This window comes from Aegilops tauschii, chromosome 3 (assembly GCF_002575655.3).
Source record: "Aegilops tauschii subsp. strangulata cultivar AL8/78 chromosome 3, Aet v6.0, whole genome shotgun sequence".
Lineage (NCBI taxonomy): Eukaryota > Viridiplantae > Streptophyta > Magnoliopsida > Poales > Poaceae > Aegilops > Aegilops tauschii.
Genome location: NC_053037.3, coordinates 24,899,558 through 24,908,615, shown reverse-complemented (window position 1 = coordinate 24,908,615; position 9,058 = coordinate 24,899,558). Strand labels below are relative to the sequence as shown.

The 9,058-nt window shown below is 44.2% G+C and overlaps 1 long non-coding RNA gene across 2 annotated transcripts; it reads right to left on the bottom strand.

The window, feature by feature from the left end:
• Positions 1–4,954: 4,954 nt before the first annotated feature.
• On the bottom strand, positions 4,955–8,835 carry LOC109756250 (uncharacterized). 2 transcript variants are annotated; one of them, XR_006671644.2, is made up of 6 exons: positions 8,225–8,835; positions 7,994–8,076; positions 7,831–7,901; positions 7,600–7,746; positions 7,204–7,493; positions 4,955–6,690 (listed from the first exon to the last, which is right to left on the bottom strand). It is a non-coding gene; the product is annotated as an uncharacterized lncRNA (long non-coding RNA). The 2 variants fall into 2 exon arrangements; XR_006671643.2 differs by having other exon boundaries at positions 7,994–8,835.
• Between the last annotated feature and the right edge of the window lie 223 nt (positions 8,836–9,058).

Here is a 9,058-nt window from a genome sequence, read left to right as displayed (position 1 = left end):
GACTCGATTACCACACCCATTATCTTCCATATATGACTTGATTTGTCACCTAAAATGGTCCATTCATGCACAAAACAAAATAAACAAAGGTTCGTGATCTTTCGCTTTTCTTATTCATTATTAAGAACAGTAAAACTGAACCTTTTGCGAGGCCTCTCACGCTATCAACCTTTCAAGCTGTTGGATCGTGATTTCCGGTCGTACGCCGTTGGATACTCGTTTCAGGCATCGCTACCTCGAGTTGGGCCGGTTGCTCGTTAAACAACTACTCCCGTAGAAAAATCGCAAGCACCTGGTTAACCGGGCCATCTATCCGGCCCATTTAGCCTCAGCCGGATTGGTTCTTTTGCCCCACTTTACTTGGGGTTGGATGATTTGCCCCATGCCTGTCTCAAGCTGCTCCCCTCACTTTTCAAGTATGTCCTCGTCGCCTCTTATCCTCCCCACTGCTGCACCGCATCCTCTTCTCTTCTCGCCATGTGATTTGCTTGAATCCCCAACGGGGAAACCCCTAGCTCACGCCTCACACTTGCGCGAGGCAAGACAAAGGTCATGAGCACCTCCTGTCCTGTTGGCCATGGACACGAATAGGCCCGGTCCTGGAGGGCGATCGGGGCGGCCACCCCTACCCCCCAATTCCAAGGGGCCCATCTATAATATCCTACCGGGCCCTAGCTACCGATGAGCGTTGCCGCAGCGATGGTGTTCATGGGACAAGTTCGTATTCATGCAAGCCCTTCTGCTCCGGCCCCAATATTGTATGCTTCGATCCCATCATTCCTTCCCAAATTCTCATCTCATCAGCACCATGCCCAGTTTCTCATTAATGCATCTTAATCTAATCGGTTATGTGTTGCCCATGTAATCCATACTCGGTATGTGATGAAAATGGAAAAGCTTAACAACGTCTTGTTTGCTCTCATGTCCCATGAACCTGATGTTATATGTGAAATTTCAGCAAAGGATTAGGCAGAGTAATAGCAAAACCAATAAAAAGGGCGAGGGAGGACTGCAGGAGGCAATTATATCTTATTTTGAACTTAGTTTGCCTTAAAAGTATCACAACTGGGATTGCTGGGTAAACAGTTGACTGAACCTTGATACTGTTATGCAGGTATATATGAAGAAAGTGTGCGCTATTGTTGGACTATTTTTTCCTGGTACAGAAATGCGAAGTACACTTGCGACAGAATCATTATTGCTACGACAATCAAATCTTGATATATTTTGTGTGACAAATCTTTACAGAAAACAGATTGCTCACTCAAACCCTACGACCATGGCCAGTCCTATGTGTGATGCATGATCTCCAAGCTCCTGTGCCTATGTGCGCCGCCATCTGACTTCAAGATTTCACATGCTCGACCACTAGGCAGCCACATTAGTTAAGGTAATATGAGAACCTACGAAAATAGGGTGATATTTATAAATTACTCCCTCCGTCCCATAATATAAGACATTTTTGCAGTTCAAATTATTGGACAGAGGTAGTATTTGATAGGAATGTAATTTGACCACTCACCTTTTGGGCGTCTCTGATTTTTGTTTCGCCCCGGGCCTCTGAAATCTCAGGACAGGCCCTGGAAACGAATATTGAATCTAACTTTTCCCATGATTTCTTTGAGAGAGAAATCACAGGTAAGTAAGGTATTGTTACTCCGCTCGATGTAACTGTACTTCTTGAAGACATATAACATAATAATTGTTTATCTAGACCCATATGATTTATGATAGGGACAAATAGCGTGTCCATATGAGCCTATGGTAATATCATACTAATCTATTTCCAGTTTTTGCCGCATTGTATTAACCTTGCAGGTGGATTTAACATGTTTATAATCTGCATCCGCACTAAATTAACTTCAGACAGGCATAGTCATAGAAGCCCCTATGTTTTCTTAGATGAAAAATATGTATATAGGCAAAGCAGTGGCTGTGTGCCCATGCAGCTACAACAACCCACATGATTTTTCATAATACTCAAATTTGTGTGAATATTCAAGGATATGATGCATTTTTTCTAGCTTGAAAAGCCAACTGAGTACATGAGTGTTACTCCGCTAAACTCTATGCCGTGATGTGCTTTCGGGAGGTATACTTCGTTCTTGCTTTGCTTTTTTGGCAGTGGACCTTGGGCTACATGCGGCGGTATTCCTCGCATCATTGTTCAATGCCTATTCTTATGCTTTAACTAACTCATTGCTTTTAGTTTCTGAAACATGTTGTTTAACTTAATCCTATTCGTTATAGGTGCATGGAGCTTAATTGGATTACATCACCTTTGTGGTACAGATGTATGCATGAGATAAGCTAGTTTTGGTCTATACAGCTGCAATATTTACTATTTAAGTCCCATTTACCAGTGTATCTGTTTTTTTGTATGTTGGACCACTGATTGCTACACTTGGCAAAAAAATCACATTAACAGCAAAGCCTGGTAAGGTAGCGCTCGAGGGAGTGCAGGAGGTGAAACGCATCATTACCATCATCCTCTCTGTCTAGAGCTGGTATGATGTGTACACAGTTTGATGAGATTCATACTTTTGGTGGTATGGTTGATGTGTTTTACAGTTCTGTCATCTATGCTTCGGTGCAAAAATGTACCCGCCATTTTAATTTTTTGCTCGGTTCACCAGAACAATTGACCACCTACTTAGTGCCAAATATTGAAATTTCACTTGATTTAGCATGGTTTGCTTTTGTGTTTAATGGATCGAAATGTGCGGAAGATGTAAATTGCAATTCTTTTCACTCCTAACTGAACTGATTCTATACTTTTTGCCTATGTGATTATGCTTAGTTTTGGGTTCGCAAGAATCTGGTCTGGAACAGAACTCCTTGCATGAAGAAGCATTTTTGGTGTCAAATAAGCCAACGAGTGCCAAGAGGCAAGTGGCCAAGGTAGCATTCGTGATGACAACTGAGGCAATGGCAGCCATGATGCGCAGCGGCAGGCTCCATTGTTTGGTCCAGGAAAACTCTCTCTTTGGTAAGTCCTTGTATCGCTTGCGTCATTAAAATTTTCAGGTTTTTTATTTCCTTAACAACGTGCATGCCGTATGTAGATGGAGTGCACAAGAGAAACCATTTTACTCAGCAATCAACAGTTTTTCCTACGGGTATCATAGCATAGACTCACTATAGCAGATGCCATTGACCTCCATAGTCCACTGTTGCAACTGATGTTCTTGTGAAGCTTTCTATGCATCATTTTGACTGGAAGGTCTTTCTTTTTGGTTCTTTTGGATCAGAAAATATGTAATTTCATTCCTAGATGCTTTTGGGCAGCTTCTTGTTATGTTATTTCTTAAGCTTTAGACTTTATGTAAATGTTGTAAACCACTTGTTGAGTGACATCATTTTGGCAAGCCCTTCACATGTTGTGTGATACAATGTCGTGCTACTATGTTATACTCCCTCTGTACAGCTACTCCAGCGACATATATTTATGTACAGAGGAAGTGCTAAATTATTTGTGTCATTTGTCTAGGCATGCATTGGCTTGTTTTTATTTCTCGCTCTTGTGCTTCTCCATGTTTCGCTAGGTATTCTATTGCATCTGCTTGCCATCCATTTATTTTCCGTGCTATCTGCTATTGCTCGGAACAACACCTCAAGTAACTGTTCTATTTTTCTACCTTCCAATTGAACCGTCATGTACTAATTTACAGTCCCAACTATGATTCATACTTTCATTTTGTTAATTTATTATAATTGTCTATCCCATCACATGTTGACTGTCCTTGCGCCGACTAAATCCTGTTAGACCAAAGATAAAACTATATTCCGCCATATTGCCACATTGCTTCTTGCAAACCAATTAATATTTTTTTGCGGGGTGCAAACCAATTAATATTAACCTCCCTTATGTTGCTCACAAATATATGGGTCAATATATGCAAATTTAATTAATGTTCATGATCATGTCTTTCTGTATTTAAGAAAACTAGTAGAACGCCCATACGTTGCCACGGGCTTTAAAAATACTATGATGCTATTTATGAACCTAAAATAACCGAGAACAATGTCGCCTCAGCCAGGGGCGGAGCTATAAGGTGGATAGGATTGGTCACAGCCAACCCTGGGAGGTCTTGTTTGGCAGCGGCATGCCTTCCCTCAGGGTGGGCAGGTGATCGGGACTACTCGGTTTGACATGGGTGAGAGGAGCCGGGCGAAAGCCTTGTGCTCCGGTGCCAATGACGACGGTGCATGTGGGTGTCGCATTCCTCCTGGGGGCGTCGGTATGGCCCTCTTACCGAGCCAAGGCTCCGGGTGCAAACCCTTGACCGTCTTCTCGGTCTCGGTGATGGTGACGCATTGCGCAGCTACCCTTCTGAGGGCATCGTCGTGGAGCCTAGGTTTCTCTGGCGCGTCGTGTCATCATTGACGGACGTTTTCAGATCTTGGCCGGGAGCTCCCTCAGCTTTGACATGGGTGGATTCACTTGCCTCCTATTCTATTACACGGGTTCACTTGCCTCTTATTCTTTTACACAAGACCTCGTTGGTTTTGCTCGCGGCCCTCGTTTTCTGCAGGCAGGCTCAGTTCCATGACCCCAAGCGTGAGGGCAGGGGGTCCTCTCCGATGGCAACTTGGTGTGAGCGGCGAAACAAGGTCTGGCGATTTCCGTTGGCGTCGAGCCTCCTTCCTTGTCCGTAGTCTAGGTTGCTTTGTACTAAGGTGTGGTCTCTCATGTATTCATGTATTTTTCTTTGGTCTGCTTTGTAAGAGGATCTTCTCATCAGCATGTATCAGTTTGGTTGTGGTGCTTTATACATACGGAGTAAAATGAGTGAATTTACACTCTAAAATATGTCTACATACATCCGTATGTGATAGTCATTTGAAATGCCTAGAAAGACAAGTATTTAGGAACGGAGGGAGTACAACCTTATAAGATACACATCAGAAGAATATACATTAATATTCCATATTGCAGGGGAAACAAATCTGAGGCATAAAGTAGAGAGAAACACGTACCTGCAACGTGTAGGATATAAGATCATCTGAATGAAAATCTTCCTCATGAGAAAAAAGTTTGAAATAGGAAACAGAACTGAAGATGTTTTGGTTCCATTGATGAATATCACAAATTGGACTCTCCACATGAAGAAAAAAGTATCAAATGACTACTAAAGATATACATATATGTATACATTCGATTATTCTCATCTAAGGGATATGCAATGCAAGTAATACTGTACATGGGCATGGTAATGAAGATGTTTCTCTAATTTGCTATATTACAACATGTACACTTTAAAGAGAGGCACTAACGACTCCACATTTTTTTCCAAGCATCAAAGTAATTGCCTGTCAAGGTATTGATTTTGTCAGTGTTTGTTACAAATACTATCACATTAGAGCTGCAGAACCCATTTCTCTCTTAGATCAATAACAAAGAGATCAAACATTAAACCTTTGAGAGGTGGTTAGCAATTCCATGGAACATCAACTTAGCGATTCCATTCAGTCCGGTAAGTCATCAACAGATTTTGCTATGCAAAGGAGGGAGCTCGGACATAGATCAAGCAGGAGTGTGGATGCACCTAACAGTTCTCTTACTTGCTGTTAGTCAATTATATGCAGAACGCAAATGCCTAACTATTGAATTGAATTACTCCCAGGATTAGGAGGTGAAAGAACTCAGTCATATACTATATGGCCTAGCAGTACATTAACACCTAAGGATATGGATATCCAGAGTCCATCTTTCCCTACTTGCAGTAGAATAGACAGTATAATCAACTCTACATCGAAGGCGCCGACATAGCTTGATGGTTAAGACTTTGCAGAAAAATATTCATATAGACATCATGCACCTAGGTAGGAAATCGAAAGTCTCCAAAAATGTATAGTAGATGAGAACTGTAATGCCCTCTTATTCCCAGTGAATAAGCAAGCTAGGGGTCCCAAAGCACATTCATTAGAAGTGAATTAGCAACTCTCCTCTCTGTTATTGTGCTGCCCTATAAGATTTCCTAGCAGTAAATTGCAGCAAGTTTCGATCCCGCAATCAGTTTATTGTCACAAGTTATATTAATTCCGAGAAACGCATAGCACCACCTAACTATTTTTTTTTGGCATGCTTGACCAATCAACTTCTAGCTAGATGGCAAAACCATGTATATATGTATATATAGTAAGTAGACCAAAAGGCCATGTGAAGTTCCCCAAAAATGCAGATAAGGACGTTGGTTTTATGGGAAGAATCAGAGATGGATGTAATAAATGGCACAGCAACAAAATGTTTGGCTTAAAATAAATCAGAATTCAAAGTTCATAAACCTAAAGGATCAGAATTTGTTTAGTGAAGTTCCCCACAGATGTCAAAAGCACAATGCTTAGAAATGTACCGCCAGTCTGGATCAGTCTTCCCTGAAGCCTGAATTCTAAATAATTTCTCTGCAAATAGACATGTACTAAGAGAGATCAGTGCAACCCACAAAATCAAATCAGAGAAGCAGATGGGTCTAGGTGCATAAGGTAGTTGTTGAGTCGCCACCGCAACTGATGGGTGGCATGGAGACGACAGCAACGCGGCACACACGGGTGGCGAAGAGGCCGCCAAGGAAGGTAGCAGCGTGTGCGACCAGGGGCATGTTGGAGGCATGGTCGAATAGAGCACGACATAGCCTGTGGCCAAGCGCTGATTTTTAAGCCAGGGCCATACTCGAGAAAATGGAGCCCCTGAAACGTGTTAGCAAAAAAAGAATGTCAAAATTCGCTAAGCTTTCAGTATTCATGGGTACAAATCTTTTGCTAAAAAAACAAAATCACCTTCTGATTAGTTTCTTGCATTTCTAATATGAATTCATATCTCCTATTTCTCGAAGGCATTGTACCGAAATAACAAAAATAAAAACTAAAGGACAAGACAAAGCTATCTCTTGAAGTATGTTGATTCGGTGACCAAGCACCACACAGAGATCACTACAACTGAAATCGATGCTTCCATTAAAAAAACTTCAACAGGGCCAACATCAGTTAAGAAGCAGTCCGAAGGAACTACAAGGTTATGAGACACACCTAAAAAAACAAGGTTATGAGACATTATGACAACAAATGAGAACCAAATAAATAGATGATATATATAGATCAAGGATGAAGCGTACTAATTTATATGTAAGAATGGATTTACTTTAGAAAATTGCGAGGAATTAATCAGCATGTCCAAAGAGAATCAGGAGTAAATTACAAAACCTGTTTTAGCCACTGGAGGAAGAAATCTGTTACTTATCATCAAAGAATCCTGTTCAACGCACGGCCCGCGGTATGTATGAGCATGTCATAGCTGTGCACCAACTGCTACCTAGACGCGGAGGCGTCGATGTTGCCCCCCGTGGCCTCCACCTCCTGCATGATCTGCAAGTGGCTCCCGTGCGACGTGTCCGTGAACGCCAACTTATCCAGCAGGTCCTTCATGTCGGAGGACTCCAACAACTCGTTGATCAAGCCGGACGCCGTGAACACCCCCACACATGCCGAGGGACCTAGAAAGCCACCACAAGGAGCGTCAGCGGAGAGCGACAACGCCGCAACAGACGATGCAATGAACCTATCATCAGAAGGAGGAGGAGGGGGGAGGTGAGGTAGTACCAGGATCTACTCGGAGGCGCGGACACCATTGGGGAGCATGGTGATGCATGTGGGGAGGCGGGCCAGTTGGTCGAGGAGAGGTACAGCGGGAGGTCGAGCCCGAGAGGGGGCGCAGGAGCTAGGCCGAGCGCGCAATGGAGGCAACAACTGTGACAAAGAAGTGATGTTAATTTCAAGATCAAGTGGAATACCCATGTCATCCTCCGTGCTCGATGAGGATTGCCTCGTTACCGAGTCATAACCGTAGGGAAGCTTCCACAGCACCGACTGCTCTGAGATGCTTCTCCATGATCTCCTTGCAGCTTCCAACAGAACAAACCCAACGAGGGAGGTCATTTCAGCCAAAAAACAAGCACAAACAACCAATAGACAGTCCGATCGATTTGAGAGATACCTCTTGGTGAATCGCTGCTCCTGCTGCATCAACCAGCTCAAGAGGTCGTAAGAATTGGAGATGTGCGCCATGTACTTTTCAATCTATATACAGCAGCACGATGAGGTCAAGTAATTGCATAATGCAACATTTCAGTTAGTAACTGAACCACTGTGCGGTACAAACTATAGAGACTGAATTACAGAGACTGAATTCAGTCTGAGCTTTTGCAGGCGGAGGTGCAGGTATGACCATAGAGCAAAGCAGGAAGAGCGTGCGATCGAGCTCCATCTGGTACAGCGAAACCACCAGTCGTCGATGTCGTTATCCGTGAAGTCATCGAACGTCTCCTCCTGGTTTCAGCACAGGCCGTGAAGAATCAGAAACATTCAGTATTGTGAAGAACGATGACACAACCAATGGCCATAGGGCAAGGGAGACGAGGGCGGAGTCGAAGTGGCAGATCTCCAGCGCGGCCTTCTCGTTGCGCCAAAACTGCTTCAGCGGCTCCACGTCCGTGGTCGCCGCGGCCTGCGCGGCAGCAGAGTCCTTGTCCTCGCACGAAGACATCGTCGTCACTCCCTTCCTCTCTCGCTAACTGGCGACGCAAGCGCCGGCGTTGCTCCTCGCTGCCCGCAACGCGACCACGCCCTGCCCTGCCCTAGGGTTCTGTGAGGCGGCGACGGCGGCGCACGAGTAGGGCGCCTCGGAGATTGGCGGAGGAGGAAGACGGTGCGGCGGCGGCTCCTCTCGGACCTCAACGTCGGCGATTGCGGACCTCGGTGATGACCTGGAGGCGGCGGCTCCTCTCGGATCTCGGCGGTGGCGAAGGGCTCTGGCGGCTGGGGCGTCCTGACGATCGACCTTGGAAATAGATCGAGGGACTGATTTTTTCCCTTAGGTTTGATGGAATGGACGAAATAAAACCAGACGTGGTGCTGCCGAGATGAAAAAAACCTAGCAAAAATAAACCGTGAATACTTTTCACCAACTCAGACATTAGGAGTAGAGATTCCAAATAGGTGGGCGCAGCATCGCGCGCCATCCATAATCTAGTTAGTGATCGTATCAAAGTGATTTTCTCAA